A 15,385-nucleotide genomic window follows, 5' to 3' on the forward strand; every position below is an offset into this window, starting at 1 on the left:
TGAATTGATTACCGTTTATACAACTGACCAAACTGCGCCAAGGGAGACAACAATCTACAGTTTGAATCGAATCTATTAAAAGTCTACTAGTGTGAAAGCACCATTAGTTAGGCTCTAGTGTATTTGCTCGCTACCTTTCTGAACCCTGCTGCTATGGCGTTACACTCGCATTCACATGACTCCATGTGGCAAAAATGTTATCATTGATTACTTTCAGTACGTAATAAACACCGTAACTTAACAACAAAGTAAACATTGATGTCAACTAGAAGGACACATCAACACTGTTTGTTCAAGGTAGATATTCAAAATGGGGCTGATCCCGTGTGTCCAATACAGCACAGAGTCTGCACTTGGTATTGTTTATTTGCTCACACCATGTACCTGTTCGCCTGCAGCTCTACCTTGATGGCTTCAGCTTGTGACAGGTGAGCGTGTCCTGTCTTGTGCACCCAAAGGACCTGCTAATGCCATTAATTTCAGACCCAGGCCACTCTCAGCTTTCCATTTTGCTTGTTTGCTACAAGTGTTTGTTTGTATAGCAAATGCAGGTTAGACACACAAGAGAAATGGATCTAGTGATGCAGGAACAGTACTCTAGGGGTGTTCTGATCCAATACTGATATTGGATATCAGTCTGATATCAGCAAAAAAAGTATCATATTATGGAATCTCCGATATTAGCGCTCCGATACAGTCCATTCCAGACTACGTTCCAGCACTTTTATCCAGCAGTGCCCAGATCGATCACAACCACAGCATGTGCTAACATAATAACAGGAGTGAGCAGGAGTGATGTCATCTGTGGCCCGTGTGGTAATATTTTTTGTAGCAGCCAAGCACAAAAGCCGCACACCAAAAACAGCACGGGATCCTCGTAATACCCCAGAGCGGAAGAAACAACCCCGCTTTATCACTTGATCAAGCCTTTTTTAACATTCCACACTACAAAATACGTATGTATGATTTGTGCTGATACTGAATCAGTTTGAGATCAGTATCAGCCACTACTCAAGGCTGCAATATCAGTATCGTATTGGAAGGGGAAAAGTTGTATCTAGGGATGCTGTGATCGATCGGCCACTGATTAGTATCGGCCGATTTCCGTAAAAAGCACGTGATAGGTACATCGATCAATGCCTTTCAAAGCCGATCACAAAATCCGATCGCTGTGCGGCGGCGACATGACAATGCATGTCTTCTGTGTCACATAGGGTTGCCAACACCCATATTGAGCTGACAAGGGACGCACTTGGTCCCGCATTGCAGCGAGAATCAACACTAGTCTGTAAAACCTCAATGGTTTCAGTTTGACAGCTTGACACAGGCCACGTCATTCGATGCCAGCGTGTTAGATCACTTCCTTGTCAAACCTATCGGTGTTAGACTCTTCTTGCATCTTTCTTTACACGCTCTGTCTGGCTGCCACTGGTGGCAGCTAACTAGCTAGAATTATCCGCCGAGCTTCTCGTCTTCGAGCTCCAACTATGACTTTTTACCACAGTGACATTTTGTTTTTAAAACAAACATGCGTGCAGTTAGTATGGAGCTCGTTTTTGTCCCATGGGGAAGCCACAAGTGGATCTCACGTTCTTGGGGTACAGGTATGTACTAACTTTTTCAAGTGTCATTGAGCAATTTTGCTCTGTTCTTGTCATTACTAATACTAAATATGTTAGTCTTATCTTAGTAGTTTTTTTATTGTAACTGTTCAATTCAGACTTTATGCCTTTATATAATGACAAATTACCACAAAATAGCATAATGACAATGGCAACAATGTGGTGTACAATTCATATTGTGTGTAATTCAAATGTTGCCAGTCATAAATAAAACACAAATAGTTGAAGGCTCTAATAGTGAAGAGAATAGTGGAGACCCGTTCAACCTGGACACTGAATTTATTCAGTTTTAAGTTAAGCAGTACATATTTCTATTTAAGAAATATATTTATTTGTATTATTTTAGTCTGTTAATTTTGTTATCTTGAAACAAAAGAAAATGATTACCTTATTGAACAATTTATTTGCCATGTATCATGTATCAAAACATGCATCAAATTAAATTTGAGTTTGCGTCAAATAGTACAAAAATCACAAAAATAAAGGCAAAAAAACAAAAAAGACTATCCGCCCAAATGTTTATCTTAACTGTGGCCCTGGCCAATACCACTCATCATAAATAAATGAAAAATGTACAGTTAATCCATGTGATCAGTATCGGTATTGGCCGATCACACTAATGGATGATCATAAAACCCTGATCGGCGCATCCCTAGTTGTGTCCAGTACTCTCTATGGCTAGATTGTTGCCAAAGACGTTAAATAAAGGAAGACACACTGTGAAGGCAGGATAGACACACAAGAGAAAAGGTATAAACTTAGAGAATAGATGGATACGCTACTCAGAATAACAATGTGCCAGCACAATGTGACAAATGACAGCCAGTAAGCCAAACACTGTCGTAACGTTAACAAAAATTAGTGTATGGGAGGAATGAGAGATGATAAGTGATGAGGTGAGGCTGCTCCTCGACAGATCGGTCACAGCTTGATGCATGGGCCTCTTATCTAGCAACACCAAATGCATTACCAAAAGCACTTCGATAACATGTCAATATGTCTCACTGTGAGCACATGAGGAACAAAAAAGGTGTGTGTCATAGTCTCTGAGTCAGGCCGGGAAATATTCACAGCCCTACTGCTAGCGTAACATGAAGCAGGTGGGCGGTGGGGGAGGGAAGCAGAGAAGCCACAATGATGTGGTGTCTTGAAGTTACATTTAGCAGGAGAGGGCAAACTACACAGCGGGATCCCGGCAGTCACGGCACAGAAAAGATGAGCTTTGTCGACGCGTTTATTACATCAATTCCTCTCGAAGTTTCATGACCCCAACACACACACCCCACCCCCCCATGCTGCGTGGCCTTCTGTAGTGAGCAAAGCATGACTCGGGGAGTTGATGATGTGAAAGCTAAAAAGGGAACATTGCGTAATCAGGTGACTTTGCAAAGGCAGTGCGGTTTCCTGTCATGTACATGATGGCTGAATGAATGAAAGCCAGGAGAGATGACAAGGCAGCATATTGTGCAGTTTATCCTCTGGCCTCAAGTAGGGACGAAGGCACAAAGACAGAACAGCCCCGTCCATGCTCAGATACGACTTCTTTGTTCCATGCATTGGTGTTCCACAAGGACATGGAAAAGGCAAAGGATAAATGGTGTGGTCAATGTCCAATAAAGTTGTCACATTTGCCTGCCCTATGAAGGCAGCGTTGTTCAGCAAGTCTACACATATATTTTCCATCTGAATAGAGCCATCTATCAACTGAAATTGTTTCATGTTCGTACAGTAGGTCTGTACAGAAAAACAGGGAAAAAAACTTGTGATCTCAATTCAAACCAACATTCAATCTCAAGCTCGCCAGGGCGAGTTCGCTCCACTGCCCTGGACAGTGAGGCACACCGGCTATCATTTATTAGCTCGCGGGAGAAACTGTCACAATAATTGTTTGGCTTTTCCTTTGACTTGTTTGACCCTTTGGATCACTTTGCAGTGAGGGTGCCATGTTTTTGACTCGATTGGTTATTTTGTGTTTCTATTCAGTTCTGTTATGAAAGTTCGCCGACAACTGTCCTTCCGAGACCTGCCAGGAAGAATGGCAGAAAGACCAACTGAAGTTTCTTTAAAGCAGAACAAGACACTACATAAAAAAAAACTGTGATTTATTTAAAATGTAAGCACATGAGCCTGAACATGGTGTGTGTGGAAAAAAAAATCTTCCCAGCGAATCGCGATCTTAATTCTAAGCAAGAAAATCGTGATTCACATTTTTTTGCGGAATCTTGCAGCCCTAGAGTACAGCCTCAAAGACTTAACTCAAACATTATTATGTACTGTTTAATGTAGTGGCACCACAAGGGTGTGTAGAAGATTACTTCTCATAAGATTCTGAAACCCCAGCCATCCATTTTGTATTGCAACTTTTGAGAGGCAAATACTTTCATATCATGAGTATCCATCAGCTCAAATAATGTCAATACAGAACATCCCGACAAAGCTTGAAATTGGGATTTGAGCATCCTATTCCGTTAACAGTAATAGAACCACATTTTCAAGCCATTTCAAATACTGTGATCGCTAATAATCTGGAAAATAATACAATTATTTTTGCTTTACCTGAATCAATGGAGGTTTTGTCCCTTGGAATACTCAAGTACGCACTTACAGCAGAAACTGTTATGTCAAATAAAGGCCAAGTACGTCTACCTAATAAGTCTATAATATAAACAAAGAGCAATAATACAAACGATCACAACTTGCTCAAGTCTGTTAAAATTGGTTGCAAATAGGAAAAGAGAACAGAATGAAGTAAACATCATTAACAACAACTGAAATCAATATAGAAGTATTTTAGGTGGAACAATCCAGCAGAGAAAAAAGAAAGCAATCTAAAAAATACGAACTGACAAAAATGGAGGTCAAAGTAATCCGGTAGATACTTCCAACCACTAATGAAAAACATGAATGCAACACTGGCCTTACAGTAAATAAACAGGGAACTAATGACTGATAAAACACAAGTTAAAACAAAACATACACCAAGGCATAACTTCACATGAATGATGACTTTGAGTATGGGCTACATTTCACTCATCCTTGGGAGGAGACCGCAGCGGCAGCCTCTCATCGGCCATCCAGGGACAATGCGGCAGTTCGGAAGGCAGCTCTACTACAGTAGTGCCGTGGCAGGTTCAGCTGAAGGAGAGACACGGACACCCATACTAATGAGACTCCGAGCACCATGCCCAAGTGCATGCAGGGGGAATACACAGACACACTCTCATACTGTAATTACAAGAGAGAATCAACTCACAGAAATCCATTTATTTTTCTTGTTTGTGTAGCTTCTTTGAAACCTGTAGTTACTGACAGGAGACATACGAATGATTTGCTTCGATAAAAATATACCAAGGATTACAGGGGCTCTTTGTAACAGATTCAAGAATGCATTTTTTTAAACCAAAAATATAAGAACAACACCGCCAGCTAGCATATGTTGCCATTGGTAGTTAAAAAGAACTGACTGGAAGGACATTTTTCACAATTACAAATTAAATGGAATGGAAATTGTTGTCCGTCATTCATGACTGCCTTGTACATGCATGCTCATCACACGTGCACATACACAAACGCAGTCGAAGAGACTCCACCGACCATTTTTAGTCATGCTGTTGTCACAATAGGCTACACATTCAATGATGGCTGGACACTCCTGATCAAAATCTTAAGACCAGTTTTGTCTTAAGAAATTGCTAGATTTTGCATTTTGCACATTTGGATCTTAATGATGTTTTAAGTGGAGCTACAATATGCAAAAGGAAGAAGGAGGAGTGAGACAAAAAGCACTTTGAAAAAGTAATTTATTGAAAACAACAATTAAACTGAAATAGGCTGTTTATCAGCTGATGAAAAGTTTAAGACCATCGCCCAAAAAAGAACAAAAAACTCTCCAAAACAGAGCAAAACATTTTCTCAGTAGGACTCAGTAATGATTAGCTCCACCGTTCTTGTTCATCACTTAAAAAATTGGTTTGGGCATGCTTGATGCGAGTGTTTCCAGGAGGCTAGTGGGAACATTGCTCCAAGTGGTGAAGATGGCTTCACGAAGGGCATCAACTGTCTGGAACTGATGGTCATTTTTATAAACTTCCCTTGCCATCCATCCCCAAATGTTCTCTATGGGATTTCTATGAGGGGAACATGCAGGATGGTCCAAAAGAGCGATGTTATTCTGCCTGAAGTGAAGCGTTGTCCTGTTGAAAAACCCACCTGTTACCACACAGACGAGGGCCCTCAGTCATGAGGGATGCCCGCTGCACCATCCGCACATAAGCATCCGCCGTTTGATGACCCTGCACCACCTGAAGCTCCAGTGTTCCACTGAATAAAAAAGCACCAGATCATGATGGACCCCCTCCACTGTGCCGGGTAGAAAACATCTCAGGTGGGATCTCCTTGTCATGCCAGTAACGTTGGAAGCCATTTGGCCATCTGACGAGGTCTTTGAATTAGTTTTTTGTTTTTTAAACCCTTTTCCCGCAGTGGCCGTCTGATGGTTATTGCGGTGCAGTCGACACCAGTAAGGGCCTTAATTTGAGTCGAAGACTGCCCTGTGTCTTGATAGACATCCAATCAGATCCTCCGGCTCAGCGCAGGTGTGATTTTTTTGGGTCTACCACTTGACTTTTTTGTTCCATAATGCTCTGGATCTTTCTAAAAATGTAGACTGACTGATTTACTGCTCCCAACCTCAGCAGCAATGGCACGCTGCGAGAGGCCTTGCTTATGCAGCTCGACAATCCGACCACGTTCAAAAAGAGAAAGCTTCTTAGCTTTAGCCATCAGGAGGGCATGACAGTGTGAATGCCTGACAGAAAATGAACATTTTGAGCAGATTTTGGCTTTTATAGCCTGTGGTCTTAAACTTTTGATCAGCTGATAAACAACCTATTTCAGTTTCTTTTTTTTTTTGTTTAAATTACAAGTTCCAAATGTTTTTGTCTCACTCCCCCTTCTTGTTTTTGCATATTGTAGCTATACTTAAAACCTCATTAACATCCAAATGTGCAAAAATGCAAATTATAGCAATTTTTCAACTGGTCGTAAGATTTTGATCAGGTCTGTATTTGGTACCTGAACTTTGCTGGGTTGCTGTCATTAGCTGACAACAAACATAGCTAGTGCGCTGATAACAATCACTTTCACAATTGCAGCATACTTACCGGTAAAACCCTCTCTCAACAGCCCTGTTCTGAGCAGCTGGTTTTTGGAAATGAGCCACAGCTTACTCCGCCACACCCCGCTGCAGCCAGTGGTGATGTATCGGTTCACTTTGGAGTGAGCGAGTAATCGAGTGAGTGAGGAGCCGTGGAAAAAAAGGTTTCAGCCAGAAAACTACAGAGTGAGTCTTATTTGTAAATCAGAGAGAAAAAACAATTAGCCCTCAAGTCCAGCCATTATTCAGCCCTGGAGCAGCAGACAGAGCTCCGACCAAAGTTTTGAAGCCTCAACAGGCACGGCTAACAATCGTAAATAAAATTAACACACTTTTCTCTGATGTCATTTGTCGCTGGGAGGTGATGTAATGACGTGTGATCATTGTGTATCCCACGACACCGCAGCTCTGCTTTATTGGACTTTCACATGATAGTGGTTCATTATTGTCACTTGTGAGAAAAGAACATCTTTGAAGAAGATCTGTGTCAGGCAACTTCCAAGTCGCGGGTAGAGAAACTCGGGTGAGTGTGGTCTTACGTAAATTAGCCCTATTCTTATGTCACAGTCCAGCCAAAATCTGAACAGTTTACAGAAAGAGATATTTTCTGACCTAGTCGGCTCACAAAAGTTACTTGTTTGTGTCATTTATTGATGGTTGGGCAGGTATTCCAAAGACCAAAGTATGTGTACCCAAGCAAATAAAAACTCAGTTTTACATAATGCGCCTTTAAAAGATAAGATTAATTTGCTTCAAGCAGAGAGCACCTTCTAACTAAAAGTACAAAACACTGAAAGAAACTTCCTTGGCAATTGATTTTTACACAAAAATGTCTGTGCATTGAATCAGTACTCCAAAGAATAGGCAATCATTTTATTGCATATCATTGGCATTATTTGAAGAACATTGTTCATTGTTATGACAGGAATAGAGAGAGGGTGTATAAAATGCATGGCCCGATGTTTATTGTAATCATAACAGAGGGATTATGTGTCTCTACTGACTATACTAGACAACAAAGGCAGGCAACTGTGTCATCCTCGTGAAGCAATCAAAATGCAATATTGATGAAAATTGCAGTTATATCGTGCAAACAAAAAAACATACGTTGGTGTGACCTTTCAGCCCTGAGCGACCTACAGCTTGGGTTATAACTTATATTACCAGCTATCGCATTCATCTTATGCTCAGCTGTTCCTGCTTCAAATTATGTATAGTCTGAAAATTGATGGTTTACTTTGGTTAAAAAAAAGAAAGAAATATGCCTTGCCTCTTTCATACAAAAGAAAGGCAAAATATTCAAAACAGGTTTCACAAAACTGTCATGCCATTCTACACCAATTCGGGAACAACAACACAATAATAAAAATATTGTTGAACTACCATCTCTCTGCCAAGTGCTAACTGTACATGGCTTGTTTTCATTGCGTTTTGTGAGTGAGGTTATGAATTAACTTGCAACATTATGTAAAACTGGATAACCTTATAAACTTTGTAGGTGGTGATACGTGTAAGGCTCATGGAACAAGCTACTAGAGTTTGCTTTGAGAATTCTTTTGCGCCTCCTACAATTTCATAAATATATTTGAATTTGATAGATCGGGGCTTTGCATTAGAGCAGTCTTCGCAGCTCCAACAGCATGACCGTGCATGTACTGTGTGTTACTATAGCTGCCCCTTTCATCCAGGATTTTTCCCTCAAGTCTCTGTGATGATGCTGAAGAGCATCTCAGTATCACATTGACTGTCAGTATCCCGCACCCCCACCCCGCTGTGAATTATGCAACAGTGGTGTGTAAAACGCAGGTGCTCTTTCAAAAGGAATACAAACAATGACGTATGAGGTCAGTGAGGTGAAGATGATGTGTCCGTGATAAATTTCCTTCCTGAATTCACAGTGTGGATATGTAACAGACAGCTCAGGGTGACCTGCTGGCTGACAAACACTCCCCAAGGAGGCGGGACAATGAGATCTACAAAGGAAATCGGCCTGCTACACACAATTTGCTGCCTTGAGGTTTAGGTGCACATAAACTGAAGGAGTCACTTCTTTTCCCATCACCCTGCAGTAACAGAGCAACACAGGTTTCTGTATTACATCAACATCACACGTATTTCCTCTAATCCTGAGAAAACACACTACACTGCTCCCTATTAGAGCACTCGATAATGAAGACTGTACAAATTAGTTAAGTGGCTTGATTAGTCACTTATATTTTGTTTTCATTCTCTCTTCAACATAAGATAGATGAATGCAGCATTATTGTAAACGGAGATTTTGACGAGAGTGTCACTAATTATTCATGCAATTCTGAGTGCTTTTTAGCTTCATTTTATGCACGGGTGCATGCTAAATAATACAGCCAAGGAAGAGTAGAAATAAAGGCAGCCGTCATATGTGCTAATGCCATTGTTCGCTTTAAGTGTGACCTCATTGTCATGCAAAGTTGTTGCAATTCTCATCATTAAGATAACACAGTTCCCGATACCTCATCTGGAGGATTAAAAAACCCAGGGATTAACACAGATTGAATACACTGTTGAACAGAATCAAACAGAATGACTTGGGAAAATATAGATGCTGTATGTACACTCCTGATAAAATTTTAAGATCAGTTGAAAATATGCAAGAATTTACATTTTGCACTGTTGGATCTTAAGAAGATTCTCAAAAAGAAGCAATGGGAGTGAGACAAAAAAACGGCAAGTGTGAACTGCAGCGTTGTCCTGATGAAAAACCCAGCCATTACCACACAGACAAGGGCCTTGAGTCATGAGGGATTCCCCCTGCAACATCTCCACATAGCCAGCTGTCGTTTCACGCCCCTGCACAACCTGAAGCTCCATTGTTCCATTGAAGGAAAAGGTACTGTGTGCCATGTGGAAAACATCTAATCTCCTTGTCATGCCAGTAACATTGGAAGCCATTAGGACCATCCATGTTAAATGTTTTTCTCATCAGAGAATCTTCCACCTTTCAGTGTCCCATGTTTGGTGCTCTTGTGCAAATTCCAAACGGGCATTAAAGGAGATGGCAGCTTCTGAAGACATTTTTTGTTCTTAAAACCCTTCTATTGTAGATTTTGTCTGATGGTTATTGGACTGTATTTGGCACCGTTAACCTGAATTTGGGCAGAGGATCGTCCCGTGTCTTGACGGACAGCCAACCGGATCCTCCGGCTCAGAGCTGGCAACATTTCTTTGGGTCTACCACTTGACTTTTTTGCTCCATAACCCTCAGGGTCTTTTAAGAAGTTTAAAATGATGCACTGCAAGATGTGCTGCAAGATGCCTTATTTAAGCAGCTCAACAATCCGACCACATTCAATGAGAAAAAGCTTTTTTGCCATCAAGAGATCATGACATTGTGAATACCTGACAGAAAATAACATGGAAGAAGATTTTGCCTTTTAAGGGCTGTTGTCTTAAAGTTTTAATCAGCTGCTGAATTGCCTTTTTCAGTTTCTTGGTTGTTTCCAAGAATTGCTTACTCATAATTGTTTACGTCTTTTTGCATTTTGAAACTCTACTTAGAACCTCCTTAAGATCCAACAGTGCAAGGGTCTGTTTTTGGCCCTTTTTTGTTCAAAATGTACATTAACGACCTACCAAGCTGCTGTCCAGATGTCAACTGTCAGACGAATGCTGATGACACAGTCATCCATGTGTCCTCTAAAACACCCAGCCTGGCAGGCGAGCATCTGACGCAGGCTTTATTGAACATCTCTTAATGGCCAGTTACCCATCTAACTCTTAATGTTAAAAAAAAAAAACTGTATCTGTGTGCTTTTCCATACGTAATAGGCCCATACATGATGTATTTAAGGTAAGAATTAAGAATGAAATTATTGAGGAAGTGAATGAAGTTAAGTACGTAGGTATCATCCTAGACAAGAATTTAAAGTTTGATAGTCAGGTTAAGTACATCTGCAAAAAGGTTCAACCAAATCTTTATTGCTTTCGTTTTATTAGAAGGAACCTGTCACATCAAGCTGCAAAACTGTACATGCATGCAATGATCCCTTCTCATCTGTCATACTGCATTACATCATGGTCACAAGCTTCCCCAGCCATGTTAAAGCCTATCATCTCAATATACAAGCAGGCAATAAAAAGCAAGGACCGAAGACCAATGAGATGGCACCACTGCCGTATTTTAAGAAAACATAACCTTGTTACTTTTGGAAATTTTATGAATTTTAGTACTATTAAACTGTTTTTCAAATGTTTAAATCATCACGCGTCACCATTGTTTTCTAAACTGGCCAATCGGCGTCAGAGCTCTCTTTGGATAGGAAACCTTAAGTTCGATACAAAGGCGTACTGATTTTTTATGTGGCAAAAATGTGGACAGGACAGGAAGTGTACATTCAGCGCAAATGTGAAGATCCAGGCTTTAGAATGCAAAAGCACGCAAAAAGGCAAGGCACTCGGCGTGAAAGCAGGGATCCAGGCATGCAGAGCATCTCCATAAACCTAGGGAGTGTGCCTAAAAGCGGACAAAAATAGCCGACATTGTTCAGTACAGATGGGGAACGGGGCGACAAGCTAGAAGCTACAACTTAATGTTGCATTTCAGGCAATACGGGACTGTAATTTACTAAAAATAAAATAATTCACATTGTTCATACTGTTTAATGTTGAACTTGTCTGCATCTTTGTACGTTCGCTGTAGACCAGTGGCCATTTTCGGTTCTCAGTTTGTTTTTTGGCCCTCTGCATTAATTACATGGCAGCAATTTGTAGTTTGTATGTTTCCTTTTAAAAATTATTAAAGGTGTTTACACAACAAGCTAAGCAGGTTTATGTTTTGTATTTTGTTCCCAGACTGTACAAAAAAATTAACCAAACTGTGACCTTAAAGGAAAACTGCACTTTTTGGGGAATTTTGCCCATTATCCACAATCCTTATGTGAGACATGAACACACTTCTTTCTCTTTTCTCTCCATTCTAAATCGAGAACAACTGCAGCGAGGAAAGTGAAAAAGGCTAACATTTTTATACCTTTAATCCACCTGCAATGATATTTCTACCACTGAATGTCACACTGGTTAAGCTAAAATCCCCCTATCTCGCAAATAAAAACTATTGAGGTGCCAGCTATGAGTGACCTGGGGTGATAAACCCCAGATTGAGGAGTGTCTCACGTTGAATCCTTGTTTCAATCAGCAAAAATTATAGGTGAGCATGAACGTCACCATGGCAACCTCTTCAACTGCAGATGAACTCTTCCTGACCAGCACATGAGATGCCTCTTTCTGACTTAAATTTTTACTTTTAGCTATATTATTATAGCTATATTTTAGCTATATTAGCTTATATCGGGGTGCTCACACCTTTTCATCCTGCGAGCTACTTTTAAAATGACCAAGTTCCAAAGACCTACCTCCTACTCCTGTTATACAGAAATATATATATTTCGATGGAAATATAGAAAATATCAATACTATATTTATAAATATGAGTACCGTAAATTCTGTTGCATAAGCGGTGATTTTTTTCTTAAACTTTGAACCCTGCGGCTTATGCGGTGATGTGGTTAATTTATGGCTAAATTCTAAACTTGTGACATCTCCTTTACTTCAGAACTACTCCTAATTGTTCAAATGCTGTGCAGCTCGCGAGTCAGTGAGGAAACGGTAGCTCTTTCTTTGGCAGGAGCCAATTACAAGCTATCAGTGCACTCACAACAAACTTGTCAACCCACTGGAAATCACAGGTCAGTATATATATAACAGTATGACCCATGGTGTCTTCTTACTATGAACACTAAACTCATCACACCGCAACTTAACACTCAAAAGGTTTACCTGACAAATATACAACATGTACCAATAAAAGTTTCAAATGAAAAAAAACAACTCTTTTTAAGTTTTCCCAAAGTCATTGGGGCACTGCAATGACGTCAGTCTCCGTCTGGGCTCTGGACTCAAGGCAGCATGCACCATCTTCTATACTGCTTGTCCTCCAGTGAAATGCTTTACTCAAACAAAATGCATTATGGGTAAACTTTAAAATATAGTTGTTTTTTTCATTTCAAACTTGTATTGCTACATGTTTGTATGTGATGTGATGAGTTTAGTGTTGCTTGTAAGATGACACTGTGAGTCAGACTGTCATATTGAGTAATGACCTCCTGCAATTTCCAAGCTCAGTGCGTGTGCATGTGGCTTATACACTGATGTGGCTTATACACCGGAATTTATGGTATTTATGTACGTTATACATGTATAACAGGGGTGCCCACACATTTACTGCATGTCAAGTCGATATGATCTATCCCTTACTATAAAACATACAACATATAAATAACATCTAACCGATAAACTTTGAAAGTACGATACTAAATACTTATGATTACGAGTATTTCACATTCACAGTTTCAAAGTTTACAGGTCATCAAAGTAGTTAACACCACTCAGTAATTTACAATTCAATTCAATATGGCAATAAAGATAATTACACGTAATTCTTCAATAGTTGTGTACATAACCTGAATACCGGTAATGTCAAAGTAGCTACGTAGCATTCAAACACGACAGATATACAGGAAATGAAAATGATTATGCAAAAGACAATGCAGCCAAAGTCTAGGTAACATATGAAAAATCTGTGAGCAATGGGCACATTTTCCAATGAATCATGAAATAATAGTTTAAGAAAAGGAAGTGTAGAAAACACGCATTTCTATAGTGGCCTTCAGGACACAAAGCAAAGCCAATTCACTTTTTTTTCCTACATAACTAACCGCTACAAGTGAACAGATAACTTTTGTTATAGATATAGGCATCTTACTCCTGAGTTAGTTTATCCATAATCGGAATACTTAAGATGAAAATTACTTCTCCATGTGTATCTTGAGATGTCTGTTCACCCCGTAATCTTAGCCGCGGGGGAGCAACAGCGAATCAGGAGGAGCGCTTAATGTCAGCTGACTGATGTCATATGACATCTTCAAAACGACATTTATACGATCGACCCAATCTACCGGTAGCTCTCAATTGACGGAATGGGCACCCCTGGCTTATATCATAACTTTAGCTTCAGATGCTTCAGTGTACAAGCAATGCTACCATTTCAGTACATTAGCTCATGATGCCCCTTACACAAAAAACACACCTTTTATTTCCTGGAGGATGTATTATTAAAAGTTTGGCACACAGTTCCAAACTAATTGAAACAGATGATATCCCGGCAATTGTTTCTGTTATCACAAACTAGCACAGTGCCTTCTGTTATTATGCAAGATCAGTGCAAGACAATTTGCACTGGCAGGATTAAGTCAAACTAAAGTCTCCCTGTCTCCAACTGAAAGCTTAGTTTAAGCTGCAGTTCACAGCACTGCAGTATTTCTCCTTGAAATCTTCCAGCTGCATATTTACATTATGCGTTAAGTTAAGTTAAAGTCAGCCAGGTCCAAGATGAACCATTATTCCCTTAATGTAAAAGTAATTTGAAGAGACAGTGTAGTATGAAATTGGTTGTTTTAATAACTATGTATTTACAGTAATTATGGGAGGTTTTTGACTTGGTTTAAGTGAGTAGGACAAAGTACTGTAGATTAATGTTATCATGGGAAATGGTAGAGTATTTACATAACTGAATAGAAAAAACAATAAAAGACAGATAGACCTGTCAGAATATGGAGGCAGTGGAAATCCTTATGGGTAATGTGGCAGGAACAAGTGAATCACAAAGTTGTGAGGAACAGTCACAGCCCAGATGTAGTTTTGGAATACGTATTTCCAGTATTATATTTTTTAATCAAAACATGATATTCTACTCTTCCAACTTTAAAAGTAATAAATGCAATTTTTGGGCTACAACTGCAGGCACATAAGCCAATTTCACTTCTAAATTTACCAGCTACATACCACAATTTATTTGAAACACTAAATAGCTAGATGCATGCATTTAATGTATTTAGTAACTCTAAGCTTTCCGTGACACAAGCACAACTGATTATTGCTTAGGAAGGCTGCACTGATCACACGTCAGCATCAATATCCATAATGCTGAGCTGTGTTAATCATTGACTTTTGTTTCGCCCTCATTTCATGTCAGTGTGCATGAGTTGAGGTGGAATCGTGCATGTCAGCAGGTCGGGTGAATGACACCGAGAATGGCCAATGACATGAAATGTGTTGTCCATATGGCATTGTGAGCCATGGCGGTGACACAGGCGCACCCGGGGTCAGTTCTTGGTTTGAGTGAATGTAATTGGTGGCAGAAGGCGGATGTCCCATGGTGTTAATCTTCAGCAGGCTCAGATCTGCTCTCTGGCTGTCTATCAAGGCTTATGTCTATGCATTTAGACTTTTGTATATCAATACATCGATCTGCTCAACTCCCTTTGAAAAAATAAAGATGATCAGAAAGGGAATCACTCACCTGCAAGCACAGGCATCCCCAAATTGATTCCATACCCATCTCCTACACATAATTGTGATTGTTCACCACCATATTCATAAACGCTTGCCCATCAGTGCCTTCTGTCAATTTGAGCTTTTCTTTTTGCAGCATGTTATCCATGATTTAGAGCTGCCCGAAGAATCCAAACATTGCTTAAGAACACAGATTTCCTTTTATATTTTTTGCATAGAAGTC

General features: G+C 40.0%; 1 protein-coding gene across 7 annotated transcripts in view; it reads right to left on the bottom strand.

Annotated features, from left to right (window-relative positions):
* The window catches only part of dlgap4a (discs, large (Drosophila) homolog-associated protein 4a), a 106,697-nt gene that overhangs the window by 81,140 nt on the left and 10,172 nt on the right, over positions 1 to 15,385 (bottom strand). The window contains exon 2 of one of the 7 annotated variants that reach the window (XM_054798004.1): positions 4,646 to 4,757. The exons of the other annotated variants lie outside the window; for them this stretch is intronic. The gene's annotated coding sequence lies outside the window, so the exon portion shown is untranslated. The remainder of the gene's footprint in view (positions 1 to 4,645; positions 4,758 to 15,385) is intronic. 7 annotated transcript variants of the gene reach the window in all.

Source organism: Dunckerocampus dactyliophorus, chromosome 1, assembly GCF_027744805.1.
Source record: "Dunckerocampus dactyliophorus isolate RoL2022-P2 chromosome 1, RoL_Ddac_1.1, whole genome shotgun sequence".
NCBI classification, from domain to species: Eukaryota; Metazoa; Chordata; class Actinopteri; order Syngnathiformes; family Syngnathidae; genus Dunckerocampus; species Dunckerocampus dactyliophorus.